Consider the following 15,933-nt stretch of genomic DNA (forward strand, 5'->3'; position numbering starts at 1 on the left):
CTAAAGTCAATAACCGGGAACAGGAGTCACGTGTGGCACAAGTCATGCTTTTTGACCTAAGAATTCTAAACTTCGGTTCGAATAATAAATAAGAAATTAATTAAATTATGCTCCGGGAACTTGGGGGTTAGCTCAGTTGGTAGAGTGCTTGCCTGCCACAGGTGAAATTCTTGGTTTGAATTCCAGCACCATACAAAACCCAGGCATGGTGGAACATGCCTTTAATTCCAGCACTAGGGAGGTAAAGGCAGGAAAACTAAAAGTTCAAGGCCATCTCAGCCATATAGGGAGTTTAACCCCAGCCCCAAGAGTCTGAGGTCTCATATGATAAATATGAAGTAATTATGCATTATCTACTACATCAAATATTATTATATCTTAAAAACTGATGATCACAAAGATACTTTGTGGCATAGATTAATATTTAAGTGACAGATAAGAGGGAAATATACTACTCCACACATGCAATAATTACCACTAGGTTATTATAGACACTCATCCCTAACACAAACCCAAATCTGGGAGGATACAAGCCAAAATGTTAACTTCAGTCACATTTGCATGGTAGACATAAGACATACATAAGCTTTCTTTTTTCTTTCTGGGCTCTGATTCTTTTGTATTTGGATTCTTACTTTTAAAATAGAACAGATTTTTCTTAAGGAAGGAAGAAACAAAACTAGTTGTTAAGGAGCTTGGCTCTGCTGATACCTCTCACCATGTGAGTTTCAGAAGTAATAATGCTTAAATTTTTCTTGCTTCAGGCCCTCAATGTGAAGAGTGAGATCACACTTGCATCACTTATGTCTCCTAGATGTAGGGCAGGTAGTACTCATTCTAATTATTTAAGTCTGGTTGGTATTTTGATGGTGCAAAAGAGACGCACATGTGCAGCAAAAACCATTCTTCAAATTTTGACTTTCTCCTGGCCTCCCATGTGACGGTATTTCTGTGTGTGAGGCTCACAATGGCAGCAAGCCTCACCTCTGTCCATTGCATGATGAACAGAGGAGACCACTGACACAACACTCTACGGTGTGAGCTGTGTAGCTGAGTTTGGTGTTCATTTGGTGAGTTAGGCGTATTACACGCTCAAGTGGAAGTTTGGGTTTTTTTTTTTATAACTCAGTTATGTTATGTAAACATGTTTTTGTTTTAATCCCAAGTGTAGGATATGGGGCTGCTCTTAATTTGCCCACAGCTGTTTAACTATGATTGCCTCATGGGGGCTCAAAGAAGGGGTGTGATCTTTGCCAACTGCAGATAGTTTAATTCCGAAGATTCTGAGAGGGGATAAATGCCAGAGCACTGAGAGGAAAAGGAGTCTGAGGAGGAAGAAAAGCTGCTGCTGGTTTGCTGGTTTGCTGGCTTGCTGGCTTGCTGGCTTGCTGGCTTGCTGACATACTGACTACAAAGATTAGAATTGCTCCCAAAGAACTAAGTCTACAGAGGCCACACCCCTTTCCCTTCTAACCTTCTTTCTCTCCTACCTAGTATTGGGAGGTCTTGGGAGGGAGGTTGAGTTATAAGAACCTAAATAAAATAGATGAAAAAATACGCCTACAACATGCGTTTTTGATTGACCACATTTTCAGAAACAATGGGTCTATAGGGATATGTTATAGGGAGCAAAACCTTATCATTAGCCATGAGCATCCAGATAGAAAGTACACTTTATGATAAATATTTTGCACCTTTGTCCACATGGCCCAATAACCCAGAATCCATTTCTTTTCCTTTGTTTGTTTGTTTGTTTCTTTCTTTTTTTTTTTTTGTCAGAATTTCTCTGTGTAACCCTGCCTGTCCTAGACTTGATTGACTCTGTAGACCAGGCTGGCCTTCACCTCACAGAGATCCACCTCTGCCTCTGCCTCTGCCTCCAGGAGTGCTGAGATCACAGGCGTGCACCACCAATCCAGCTCAGAACCCACTTCTTATCTTCTGACGTCCTCCTCTTCTGTGAGTAGCACAGTTTGTATTAACTCTCTTGTAATTCATTATAAATAGTCTAGAGATTTTTTTTTTTGTATTTTACAGACACCAATTTCTTTTCCCAAACTACAAGCTTCAGAATGAAGCAAAAATGGTTTTTAATCCTGATACCGTATCTAACACCAGTCATTACTCCCTCTGGCCCTTGGTTTCCTCATGGGTCTTGTCCACACATTATTCTGTGATTTCATGCTTCAGTGTGAGCACGGCACCCACCATAGACCCCCGCATGAGAGGCGTGGTCCACAAAGTTACCTTGTTTTCTATTCCTGGCCTATACTGGTCTCTTCCACTAGGTGGGCAGGCTTGTCTTGGACAGGGACTGAGTTCTGTGGTACTTCTTACTCCTCAGGCAGTGCTTTGCCAGAAGACAGAGTCCATGGGATACACTGTTTGTTGATTCGATTTTTGTTTTCTAATTTTGAAATGGGTCCTTTCAAAATTAATTATCTAAGGTAGAGTCATACTGGGTTTGGAGTGTTGGGACTAAACTCCATGATAGTCTCCTTGTAAAAAAAAAAAAGGCTGGGTGAGCCTACCTCACAGAAGATGATGAGCATCAAAGAAAAGAACCTCCTTATGGAGATTGCTTCAAATGTGGCAAACTAGCCACTGGCTGAAAGGTCTTCATTTCTACCACAGACAGAATTCTGCCTTAAAAAAGAGCAACGTGGATGCAGGCAGAGTCGACAGCCAAACTCTGCCAAGACAGGGTAAGCAAGTCCCCAATAGCTCTTGCCACACAAATATGTCTGTCAGATATATTGGGCCAGAAGGCTGAAGAAGATGCTCCAACATTATAGAGAGTTTTGGGTGACTGGTGTTTTTGTTTGTTTGTTTGTTTGTTTTTTAGGTCTAGCTAGGTGTTCTAAGTTCTAAGTTCTAAGTTGATAATGACAATGTGTGATGGAGACTGATTTACATTAGGAAATTTAGACGCACCAAGACAGGAAAGATGTCTTCTTCAAGGCTGTCAAATACAAACAGCCAAAACACTAAGAATGTAACATATATATAATTCCTGATTGTGTCATGGTTTTTCTTGCTATAGGTAATCTATTGTATATATGTGCAATAATATAAATACATATGTAAAAAATAAATTAAAAAAAAAAGCGCTAGGTGAAGACAGAGGGCTGACCACAACAGAAGAAGGTCATGTGGGATAGAGGTAAAGGTGAGCCAAGGAACAAGCCCACAAAGCTGAGGAATGCCAAGAATTTTCAGTGGCCACAAAGACATCAGAATAGGCAGGGAAGGACTCTGACCTCCGACCTTCACAGGGAACACAGCCCTGCCACACTTTGACCTCAGTTTTCCACCCTCTACACTAAAGGAGTAAAGTTCTGCTGTCTAGAGCCACAGGGTGTGTGGGAATTGTTTCCATCGCCCTCCATACAAACACAGAAATGTTCTACATGTCACATACACTGACAGGCAGGCATGAGACTACTTCCTGAATCTGTTTCAGACTTCCTGCAGCCAAGTACAACTCCTTTTGGGCATTACATCTCTTCGAGTTTGTTTCATTCTAGAGTAGTTTTCCTGGGGCTACCACCTGCCCGACGGGGTAGACATTTACAGAACAAAGTCAGGTGACAAAACCTTCAGTGATATACTGACATTCTGTTCCCATGGCCCCTTCCCCCTGCTTACCCTAGTGAGCACCTCCAGCCACCAACACCCACCTCTTGGTCTTGAACCCTTCTGTGTATCCTCCACCCAAGCAACTACTCACAGGCCAATCCCACCCCCTCCGTGTGTTTCGCTCACTCCACAGCATCTCCAGCAGCAGCATCCCACAGCAATAAGCCTCTTAGAAAATGTTTTTCTCCAATGATCATTTTCAGAGCCAAGTACAGCCTCAAAAGCCTTTAAGCCTAGCGTCAGGGTGATGAGGCGGGAGGACTGTAAGTTCAAAGCCTCACTGGCTACATACTAGAACTCAAAACTCAAAAACTAACCATTTAAAACATTGTTAAGCCAGGTGCGGTGGTACACGCCTGTAATCCCAGCACTCGGGAGGCAGAGGCAGGCAGATCTCTGTGAGTTCAAGGCTAGCCTGGTCTACAAAGTGAGTCCAGGACAGCCAAGGCTAACACAGAAAAACCCTGTCTCACAAAACAAAAACAACAACATTGCTAAGAGTTAACCGGGTCTATGAGAGACAGATCTGTGATCTTTCCAAGCCAGCATTCAGGGATCCTGCTTCTGGTGACAACTCATTAGGTACTTCACAATAAACCTCCTGGTGAGAGCAACAGAAAGACCGAAAAATACTTTAGCAAATGTGTTTGAAAGCTTTGGGAGCGACGAAAGAAGAGCTTACTCCTGTGACCTGAAAGGAGATGGAAGCTAAGAAGAAAGTGAAGGCCAGGACCAGGGACACTTTTTCTGAGCAAAGGCATGAACAAATTCTTAAGCAAAAAGGCTTCACTGAGAAACTGAACGGTTTCCCACAGTCCCGGGGACCTTCCAGAACAAACACAAGGGGTCACAGTCCACCAAGAGGGTGAGGCAAGCATGGACACCCTGGACTTAGGCTGGCTGTAGAGAACTTCTTACAGAAAGTCACCCAGACGTCTACTGGTCCTATCAAGGATGAATGCCAGGCTACTTTAAATGACTTTTAGAGTAAATAGATTTAGACTAATCAGTCTTGGCTGGGGAGATGTCTCAGTGGCTAAAGTGTCTGTTTGCTACCAAGGCATGAGGACCTGAGTTGGGACCCCTATGGTGACTTGAAAAACCAGGCAAAGTAGCCTGTGTGTGTAACCCCAGTGCTGGGAAGTGCAGAACAAAAGGTCTTTGGGCTCTGTGGCTGGCCAGGCTACTCAGCCTGTATACTTCAGACTCACTGAGAAACCTTATCTCAAATGAGGAGAGATCTGAGTAAGCTACCTGGTATTAAAGATTTCTGCCCCTGGTCTATACACACACACACACACAAACACACACACACACACACACATGCACACGCACACACCACTAAATTCATTGGGAGTGTAATGACATTCCCATAGCTCTCAACCTGTACATCACGACCCTTCTGATATTGGATCATTTACATTATGTAATGTATATCGGACATTTACATTATGATTCATAACAGTAGTAAAATTACAATTATGAAGTAGCAATAATAATTTTATGGTTGGGGGTCCCCACAACAGGAGGAACTTTAGTAAAGGGTCACAGCATTAGGAATGTTGAGAGCCACTGTGTTGGTTTCAAGGAAGCAATGCTTTCACAGCAGACTAACGCATGCGTGAACTTACCAAGACTGGCAGCACACACAACACCTGCACAAGCTCAAGCCAGGCCAAGTCTGAGCACAGAGTCGGGGAGTAGGCACAATGCCCCACTTCTAGCCAAGAAGCCGTTCACAGTGGATAGCCTTAAGAACAGGGAAAAATCAATTTTCTTCAATGCAGTAGTACTGGGAATGTCAACCCCTTTCCAGAACAGGCCCTGTGCTCAGAAGTAGTTGGCTAACACAAATCGAACTACATGGTTTTTGTGGGGTTTTTTTGTTTGTTTGTTTTGTTGTGTTGTGTTTTAAGAGAGAGAAAATATTAAGTTAGTGGGTAAGGTGGTGAGGGAGAATTTGGGAGACATCAGAAAGAAGAAAAAACAGTCAAAATACATTATATGGAATTTTCAAAGAATAAATAAAAATATTTTTTAACTTGATAGAGAAAAGAACTACTTTGAAACTCATAAAATGAATTAATTAAAAAAAAAGCAATAAATGTAAAATTTTTTTTCTAACACCAGAGGCAGGGAAAATGTCTTAATATATGAACAGTGTCCCAAGAAGAGAGAAAAGAGAAATCAATATTTAGAGTTTGGGGCCAAAAAATTCTTCAAGCACCAAATAAAACCATATATCCTAAGCCCTAAGAGGAGTAGATGAAAAACAAACACCACTGTGATTGGGAAGATGGCTTGGTAGATAAAGAGCTCACAGCATATGTAGGTTCAGATCCCAGAACCCACACAAAAACAGGGCAAGGCAGCCACCCATCATCCCGCACTCAGGAAGAGGAGGTGAGAGGGCTGGACCAGCCAAACTAGTGAGCAAGAGGTCCTGCCTCAGTAAAAAAAATGAACCAAGAAAGATGCCCACATACCCCAACACATGTGCACATGTACCCACACATACATGTGTCCACACATAGGAACACACATGCACACACATAGGCATGCACAAAAAAGTCACAATTTAAAGTGTAGTTACAAAAGGGGGAGATCCTAAAAACAACCAAAGTAGGGGGGAAAGATAGATGACTTCCAGAAGAAAAGCAGTAACTAACGGCTACCTAGCAACAGAAAGGACAGGAGCCACAAGATCATGACAGCAGCCAATGTATGGAAAGAAACAGCTGACAGGCTAGCATCTAGGACAGTCTTCAATCCTGAAGATGAAACAAAGACATCTCAGACAAACAAAACCCAAGAGAACTTATCTCCTTCAGATTTTCCTAAAGAAAACCCTACATTCAGGTGGTTCTTCAGCAAACAGAGAGACAATCTAAGCTGTAGGAGGAACCATGCCGAAAATGAAAGAGCAACTGGAACTCTGAGAAAACTCACATAATCGTAACATTCATTACAAATACATTAAAACCCATATGAAAAGGCCTTTTTAACATCTTCAAAATAAGACGGGGCACCCTGATCCTACATCAGAAGATCAGTAGCCACCACCCTTTCAAGGCAAAGATTAGTTTCTGCCAGAAGAAATCTCAATGTGGCCTCATCCAAATAGGGCTCCTGGGCCCACAGCTAGCATTTAACCATTTCTTTTCGGTGATGATCTGGTCTCTTTCTGGTCTGTAGTGTCACTTCCCAGACTTGTCATTATTCCTCAGGGGCTGGAATGACTGTTTATATCTGTGCATGTGTTTTCCATCCTCTCCCCAGAATTCATATCTAGAATTTAGAATGTGCATTCATCAAAAGCTTTGTCCAGCACCAGCCTTTAGCTGAGTACCAACGGGCTCATCCAGGACTGCACCCTGCCCCATCCAGTGGAGGACCTAAGCATTTGAAAACAAGAAAACAAGCTAAGGAAGACAGCTGAAAGATCGCAAATATTTTTATGGGGTAACTGAAGTTGAGAGCCCCAAACTGTTTGAAATCCAGGGCTTAGGCTTGTTTAAGGCACATTTTGTAGAGCGCACTGTGGGCTCTCAGCAGGACTCCTTTTATGGCGTGATCCAACCTAGTCGGTGCAACTCCACGCAGACTCCTTGGCAAGCCGGTGACCACGTGACCACTCAACATGTGCTCGGGATCGGATCAGCCAGCCATAGAACAAAGGACAATGATCCAGTTACTATACTTTTCAGGTTCTTGATCCACTTTAGGGGAAGGGAGTGACAAGAGTGGATGTAATTTTGGGGAGCACCCCAAATTGCTACATGAGAACATTTTACGACAGTTAAAAGACCATCTCATTAAAAAATATAGATTAAAAATATAAATCAATAATATTTTGTCCATCTCTCGTTAAAAGCTTTGCCCATTTTCTGTTTTAACCCTGACACGCTAATGGTCTTTAAAAACAACAACAACAACAGCAAAAAGCAAAAAACAACGATAACTCCTCTTCTATCCCCATGATACTAAGCATTTCTTTTCCTTTCACACATGCCTATTCACTTTAAACTTCCATGGTTCAAAACTGTGCCAATCGAGGATTGACAGCCATTCAAGTGCTCCATGGAGGAAGAACACTGCACAGGACTGTCAATGGTAAGATAAACCATCAGCCAGAAAGCAAAATCTCAGACCGTTTGAAGTGCAACGAGGAAGGGAAGTGGAAAGATAAAATGGAGGCGTCTCAAGTTAGAAAAGTCTACCCACGGCAACACATCCTGTGAAACCACACGGAGCTGTCCTCCAACGTTGGAACCCATCTCTTTCATCTATGGACACCAATGAGGACACCATGGGTATGGGACTTGCCTGTGGACCTCTCTCCTGCCAACCAAGACCATGTGGTGGGAGGGTGCTCTCCTAGCAAGCCCACTCAGGGAGGGAAGGAAAACTGAAAGGCTCTCCCACCACCACCAAGGCAATACAAAATAAATTTTAAAAACTCGACAAAAACGGTCTTGAAATGCAGTCTGAAGAATTAAGCAAGTTATCCCCACGCTCTCTGAAGTTAGTCATCCAGGATTTTATTTGATGTGGGAAAAAGAAATGAAAAGAATGAGAGAAAACAAACTCATAACTGTTCAGGACCAAAGATTCATTCATTTTTAATGTTCTGACTTAACTGTCCTTAAAGTTTTGGCTGGGTTAACTTTGTAAAATCTTTTCTTTCTTTCTTTTTTCTTTCTTTCTTTATTTTTCCTTTTCTTCTTCTTTTCTTCTTCTTCTTCCTTCCCTCCTTTCTTCCTTCCTTTCCTCCTCTTCCTCCTCCTTCTTCAGTGAATAAAGCTACTAAAGAATAAATGGATGGTGTAAAAGTCTATGTTTATGCATGATTGGGGTTGGGACTGCTATACAAGCGTAGGGTGTGTGTGTGGGGACCCACAGGGATGATATCTTTACTGTGCCAACCTCCTAAGATAACACATTAGCCCTTTTAGAATCTGGCTTGATGTCTCAATCCGTCATTGCAGAAACCTAGGTCCACAAAAAGAACCTCCTGAAGTTTCCATGTGCAATATCTTGGCATATGTTTGTCCTTTTAGTCTCAACTTTTCCCCTTTTCACCAACTTAACTCCTTTCAAGAACAAAGAAATGTGCTGAGTCCTCTGGGTGTCTTTTATCTGCTACGGGCTATATGATGCTGTCCCTCCCCCTCCCTCTCCCCATCCCTCCCCCTCCCCATCCCTCCCCTTTCCTTGGCTTACCTCTACCAGCACAAAACTGTCTAGTCACTCAGCCCCCTAACCCAGACCCCGACCCTGCATTGGCCCAAGACTCTGCCCTCATCCTGTATTTCTAGCACCTGACAGTGTCTGGCCCAAAAATGAAGATGGATATACATCTGCTGATTAAATAGCTGCCCTCTCCTCATGGCTTCATTACCAGGACTTGGGAGTTCACATCCTCTTAGCTGTACTGCTTCTCACAGCCTTCTTTGAACTTCTGAATATCCTGCTCCTAGGTTCCTCCAAAGCTCTGCCTCTCCCAAGCTGGATTCGCCCTTCTTGGTGCATACGACCACCACCTATGAGACTAAAATAGCAGCAGGGTGTTTACTCTCTGGATGGAAAAGTGGCTCAGGATATCACAATAGCACAGCTATCATAGCAACATGGGTATCACAGTGTCATGGCTATCACAGCAACATGGGTATCGCAGCAACTCGGGTATCAGAGAATCATGGGTATCACAACAACATGGGTATCATAGCAACATGGGTATCAGAGCATCATGGGCATCACAGCAACACACGTATCACACCAGAAGGACACAGCAAGTAGAAACGAACATGGAGAGTAGGCATCAGTGACAAAGCTTTACGCTCTTCCAACAGACCTCAATATGGGCTCTTTCTTCTTCTCTGGAAGCCCTAACTTATCCATGGCACTCTACATTACTGACAGTATTGCTACTGTAAAACCATTCCTGCTATTTCTATAGCATGCAATTATAATTAAAAATAATTATATGAATGTGATAAGTGTCATAGCAAGCCCAAAGAAGCAATTTGCCACAAAAAGACCTTTTTTCAGTTTGTGTTTCATTTGTTTGATTTTTTTTCCTTTTTTTTCAAGATTTATTTTTTCTAATGCTGTACAATGACTTCATTTTTCCTCTTAATTTTTTATATTTTCTTTTTAGTTTTAATTTATTATAATTTTTTAATTTTTATTAATTTATTCTTGTTACATCTCAATGGTTATCCCATCCCTTGTATCCTCCCATTCTTCCCTCCCTCCCATTTTCCCCTTACTCTCCTCCCCTATGACTGTGCCTGAGGGGGACCTCTTCCCCCTGTATATGCTCATAGGGTATCAAGTCTCTTCTTGGTAACCTGCTATCCTTCTTCTGAGTGCCACCAGGTCTCTCCCTCCAGGGGACACGGTCAAATATGAGGCACCAGGGTTCATGTGAAAGTCATACCCCACTTTCCACTCTACTGTGGAGAATGTCCTGTCCATTGGCTAGATCTGGGTAGGGGTTTAAAGTTTACTGCCTGTATTGTCCTTGGCTGGTGCCTTAGTTTGAGCTGGAACCCTGGGCCCAAATCTGCCTATCATAATGTTCTACTTATAGGTTTCTAGGACCCTCTGGATCCTTTTGGTTGTTTGTTTGTTTTTCGAGACAGGGTTTCTCTGTGTAGCCTTGGCTGTCTTGGACTTACTTTGTAGACCAGGCTGGCCTCAAACTCATAGCAATCCGCCTGCCTCTGCCTCCTGAGTGCTAGGATTAAAGGCATGTACCACCATGCCCGGCTTGTTTGTTTGATTTTTAAGAGAGGGTCTCATGTAGCCCCAGCTGGCCTTAAATTTGCTATGTAGCCAATGATAGCCTTGAACTCCTCATCCTTTTTTAACCTCTTACATGCTGTAACATCAAGGGCAGCCCAAGAAGATATCTTCAAACTTCTACTAATGTTTGTATTACAACAAATTTTTCCTGACAACTGACAAAATTTTGTTCAGTCTCAATACAATTTTAGTTTATTTATGACCACAGAAAATATCCCCAGAAAATCTAGAAAGATCTTTAAATGTGCATGCAGTTTTGGTATTAGGTGTTAATATTTTAAAAGATCAAAATTTATAGAACTAAACTTTGAAAACATTACAAAACATATTTGCACATTATAAATTAATTCACTTGACAATAGAGAAAATAAAGCCTAAATAATGTTATTGATTAGGCTAGTATCAATGTACAGAATTCATAGTTTTTCTTTGTATCTTATGTGGACATTAGGTGTATTATTTTGTAGTAAAAAGTATTTTGTAGCTGGGAAGGAAGAAAGAAAGAGTGATAAATTGAGAAATGGGGTAAAAAAGGCAAAGGTCCCCACAATAAAAGCCAAAGCTGGACCAGACACTCAGCATCTCCATTCCTCTGTGCTGCCTCCCATCACACTGTACTTCCTCCTGACCTCAGATAAGGTCATTCTGAGCCACAATTTTCCCTGCCCACCTACCATTAAGGGGCATGGAGATCTATCAAGTCAAATTGTGAGTCTAGTTGTACATTTGTCCATTAACAACACTCAGAGAAAAATAAAGCAAAATCAGAAAGCTACTTACTCTCCTCATTATAAGAGGAACAAACATGTCAGAAACTCTTTACAGAGACATGTGAGCACCAGAGAGTGGAAGAAAGCTGCAGCAGGGGCCACGTCATGTCCTTGAAGTGAGCATAAAAGCCGGAGACCTGCCTGGTGACATTCGCCATTAAACTGATGACTACTGGACTCCAGCAGTCTGGTGACTTCATGGTAGTACTATTGGGTTCCATGATGGACACTGGCTGGACCACTGGGATCATGAACACAGTCATGACTTCACTGCACAAGCAAGCCTTTTGCAGCCTTATGATACCTTGGTTTTTCCATCTACAAATGTTGAATACTGTCCTAGTTAGGATATGTATTTCTGTGATGAAACATCATGACCAAAAGTTGGGAGGAAGGAGTTTATTAGGCTGACACTTTGATATCTTAGTCCGTCATTGAAGGAAGTAAACACAGGAACCCAAGCAGACCAGAAACCTGGATTCAGGAGCTCATGCAGAGGCCATGGAGGGTATTGCTTAAGCTCAGGAGAACTACTACATTTACAGGTCACTGCCATTAAAGTTCTTTGATTCAAACAATATGGTAACTGGTTAGTTCTTCTACATCCTGAGGGATCCACGGATATTTCTGAAATTTAAAAAGCCAATGTAAGGTCCAGCAAGATGGCTTAGTAGATAGGAACACTTGCCACCAATGCTGAAGGTCTGTGCTTGATCCCAGGAAGTCACAGCGTGAAAAAGATCCAGGGGCAGGAGAGATGGCTCAGTGGTTAAGAGCACTGGTTGCTTTTCCAGAAGATCTGGGTTCAATTCCCAGCACCCACATGGCAGTTCATAATCATCTGTCACTCCAGTTCCAGGGGATCAGACACCCTCACACAAACACATGCAGGCAAAACAACAACAGACATAAAACAAAACAAAAAAAAATTAAAACAAAAAGAAAAGAGAGATCCAACTCCCACAAGTTGTCTTCTGGCTTCCACGTATGTGACATGGCATGCATGCACAGGCTCTCACATATGCACACACATGTACAACACACATACTGTGCTAACTAGTTTTTATGTCAACTTGTCAAGTGCTAGACATGACAGGAGGGAACCTCGACTGAGAAAATGCCTTCACAAGACAAAGCTGTAGGCAAGCTTATAGGACATTTTCTTAGTGATTGATGTGGGGGGCGGGGGGCAGGCTCCTTGGGATAGGGCTACCCCCGAGCTAGTGGACCTGTGTTTTATATGAAAGCAGGCTAAGCAAACTATAAGGAACAAGCCACTAAGCAGCATCTCTCTATGGCTTCTACATCAGCTCCTGCCTCCAGGTTCCTGCACCTCTTGAGTTCCTGCCCTGCCTTCCTTCAATGACGGACTATGGCATGCAAGAGTAACCACAACACATTTATTTCTCCCCAAAATGTTTTTGGTCATGACGTTTCACCTCAGCAGTAGAAACCTAAGGCAGGCAGGCACGCAGGCAGGCAGGCATGCATGTGCACACATGCACACCTAAAAATATTTAGGCATAAATAGAAATTTTATACCAAATTTAAACACCAATTTCCCTCACGATTTTTGCAACACATAATATACCTTCATAATAGTAGGGGGGGGAGAGGGATGGAAAATAAACATGAAATAAGTGGTTTTCTGGTTTACTTTAGAACCAAGTTCTTCTGAGATAATTTAAAAACACATATTCCAAGCGCCCAGCATAGACTTATTAAAGTACAGTATCCATGGGTAAGGACATGCTTTGAGGACTGGGGTTTTATAAAGAACCTCCACACAATTTGACAGACAGCTAGCTTCCAAGCTCATCACTATACTGGGCAGTTCAGTGACCCAGAACCCTAAAGGCTTGGGATATAAAGAAGCCTTGGGTATCTTAATGAATGATTAAGATTTTCTTTTAAATAGATCTTTAATGTGACCAATACATTTTTCATACATACCCCTGATCCAAAATGTGAATATGAAAGATGAAAAATGGGAAATTAGAAAGCCGGTTCAAGTCAATAAATAAATCATGCCTTGGGGGATGTGCAACTTCTCACAGCTAATGACATGAAAATGTGAAAAGATGGGCTGGAGAGACGGCTTAGAGGTTGGGAGCGCTGGCTGCTGTTCCAAAGGATCTAAGTTCAATTCCCGGCCACCACATGGTGGCTCATAGCCATCTATGGTGAGATCTGGTGCCCTCTCCTGGCCTGTGACCTGTGAGTGTATGTGCAGGCAGAGCACTGTATACATAATAAATAAATCTTAAAAAAAAAAAAAGAAAGAAAGAAAGAATGAATGAATGAAAATGTGAAAAGAAAACTGAAGCGTGTTCTGAAATATGTGGGCTTGCCCATGTGTCAGAACCATCCCAAACAGTGTCTGAGAGTCACACCAAAGAGCTGCAAGGGATGGCTTTGAATGCTTCAATGAAAAGAAATAATAAATGCCTGAGGTGAAGGGTATGCTGATGGCTGAGCTGTATACACGTACCCAAAACTAACATGGTGTTGCCATGCCTCTGCACAATTATTATGCGTTGGTTAGAAATAAGAAAACTGAAAAGTCACATCATATTGTCAATGTTTATTACTCAGACGTTCATCCCGAGCCTTTGTCTCTCTGTCGGCATACGGACCAGCACAACACCATCCAAGCAAAAGCCTCACACTGAGGAGTCTATGTCAAGAACAACAACCAAAGAGAGAAAGGAAACAAAACGTCTGCTGTAGACACCTGAGAAAAGGTGTAGGTGATGGCTATAAACTTTAAAAAAAAAATCCCACCAAAGGAGTTCTATGGAAAATTCTGAGACCTAACCTTAGCGCCTACATTTGCCCTTTACTGACGTTATACCCCAGTTGCCAAATTCTTGGATATAGCCAAACAGTAGCTCACAGCATTGGAAGCAGAATGCTGTGTGGTTCTGGCTATGGACGGCATAGCCAGGGTTTGAGTAAGTCAAGTTAGTGTAAGCTTCAGTAAGGCTCCACACCCACCCTGGGCAATACACATTCCTCCTTCCCAATACACTGAACACACTCAGTTAATTGTCTTAGAGCCTTAATACAGTGTCTTATGTGAACATGTATGTACATACTCATCACATGAAGGAGTCACAAGCAAGGGTACACTCCTCTTCCTAGTCACCATTGCTCTAAAGGACTACAGATAATGTGTGTTTATAAATAATAAAAGAGGCCCTTGCTCCCACACATAAAGGAAAAAATCAACTTAACTGCAAACCTATAGAAAGTTTCATGCCTTCAAACTACCATTTCAACAGAAAGGCATTCAGGTGTCATCATCTTATTCCTTGTTAATCATTAATAAACAATAGATTGATGCTGCAGAGATGGCTTGGTGATGACGAACACTGGCTGCCCTTCCAGAGGACCTGAGTTTGATTCCCACCACCCACATGGTGGATCACAGCCATGGTGGATCTAGCTCCAGAGAGTCTGATGCCCTCTTCTGGCCTTCTTGGGTGCCACACACATGGGGCAGGGGGTGATACATAATACATTCAGGCAAAACAGTCATACATATAAAATAAAAATAAATAATTTTTTTAAAAAAATAACAATCCCCTTAGTAGCCTTTGTATTATTTTCTTCCGTCTCAAAAAGGCAACTCACTGTATCAACTGACTTTGTTCAACTTACTAACAACATGTGCGTTTACGCATCTTATAATTCACCCTTTTTCCTACTGTCACTCTTCCTATAAGACCTAAAGAGTAAGGAGAAATAAATACTTATTGTGGACCACAGCATGGACCAAGGGGACAAAAGATGCCTCACTTCATTGAAATGGATTTTCACAATGATTTCCTCCCAATAGGGTGGACTAAGCATCCAAGCGCATCTCCAAAGCCATGTTTCTGCTCTCCTGGCCCTGGGTCCTCCTGCCACTGGGGGAGGGGAAGGTTATAACAAGCAATCGCCTTTATGCTATTCTGTGTGTTTCATTAAACTGTTGGTCCCATTAATGAATTTTATGTTTGTTATTTGTTATAATACAATAGCCATCTTTCTTAGAGGTAGGTCCTTGCAACATTCTCTTGAAAAATAATTACAGGATTTTAACTCAAAGAAAGAGTAATATAAGAGTTCTATTTTCACGTACATGCGCCTGGATACACACACACACACACAACATCATCATCATCATCATCATCATCATCTTGATCTTGCAGGAATGTCTAGTTTAACGCTGTCCCTCTGATTAGCACAGACCAAGTACAGAATAACAGCAGGCCTAGATCCCAGCCGACAACGCAGGTATTTAGTGAAATGAATTCACAGTTAGCCCATTTCCTTATTAATATATAACATTGGTTAGCTTAAAATGTCATAAACACGGAGAGTAATTAGCACCTTAAATTTAACACATATAACAGTAAATTTATGGGCCATTTCTTCTTCCTTTAAAATGTATTCCTTTCTAAATGCCCCCATTAGAATTGGCAGCAGTAACATCTTCCTGACATCCAAGGTCCATAACCTGCTCGTCTCTGACCCTCCACAGGCCTCTCAGTCCACGCTCACTCAGTTTTCAAGCTGTCTATAATTCAGACTTTACTTCTTCCTGCTGGTCCCTCTCCATTCTGAAGGGCAATTCCTCTGGCAGGAAGAGCATCGTCCTCACCCTCCTCACAGACGCAGAAATACTCTCAGGGCATCCGCACCCCCACACCTCGTTACATTTTGGCTC

General features: G+C 42.2%; 1 protein-coding gene across 7 annotated transcripts in view; it reads right to left on the reverse strand.

Annotated features, from left to right (window-relative positions):
• The window catches only part of RGS6 (regulator of G protein signaling 6), a 517,530-nt gene that overhangs the window by 470,929 nt on the left and 30,668 nt on the right, over nucleotides 1-15,933 (reverse strand). The window lies entirely within an intron of this gene.

Source organism: Acomys minous (genome assembly GCF_964271855.1).
Source record: "Acomys minous genome assembly, chromosome: 8".
Taxonomy (NCBI): domain Eukaryota; kingdom Metazoa; phylum Chordata; class Mammalia; order Rodentia; family Muridae; genus Acomys; species Acomys minous.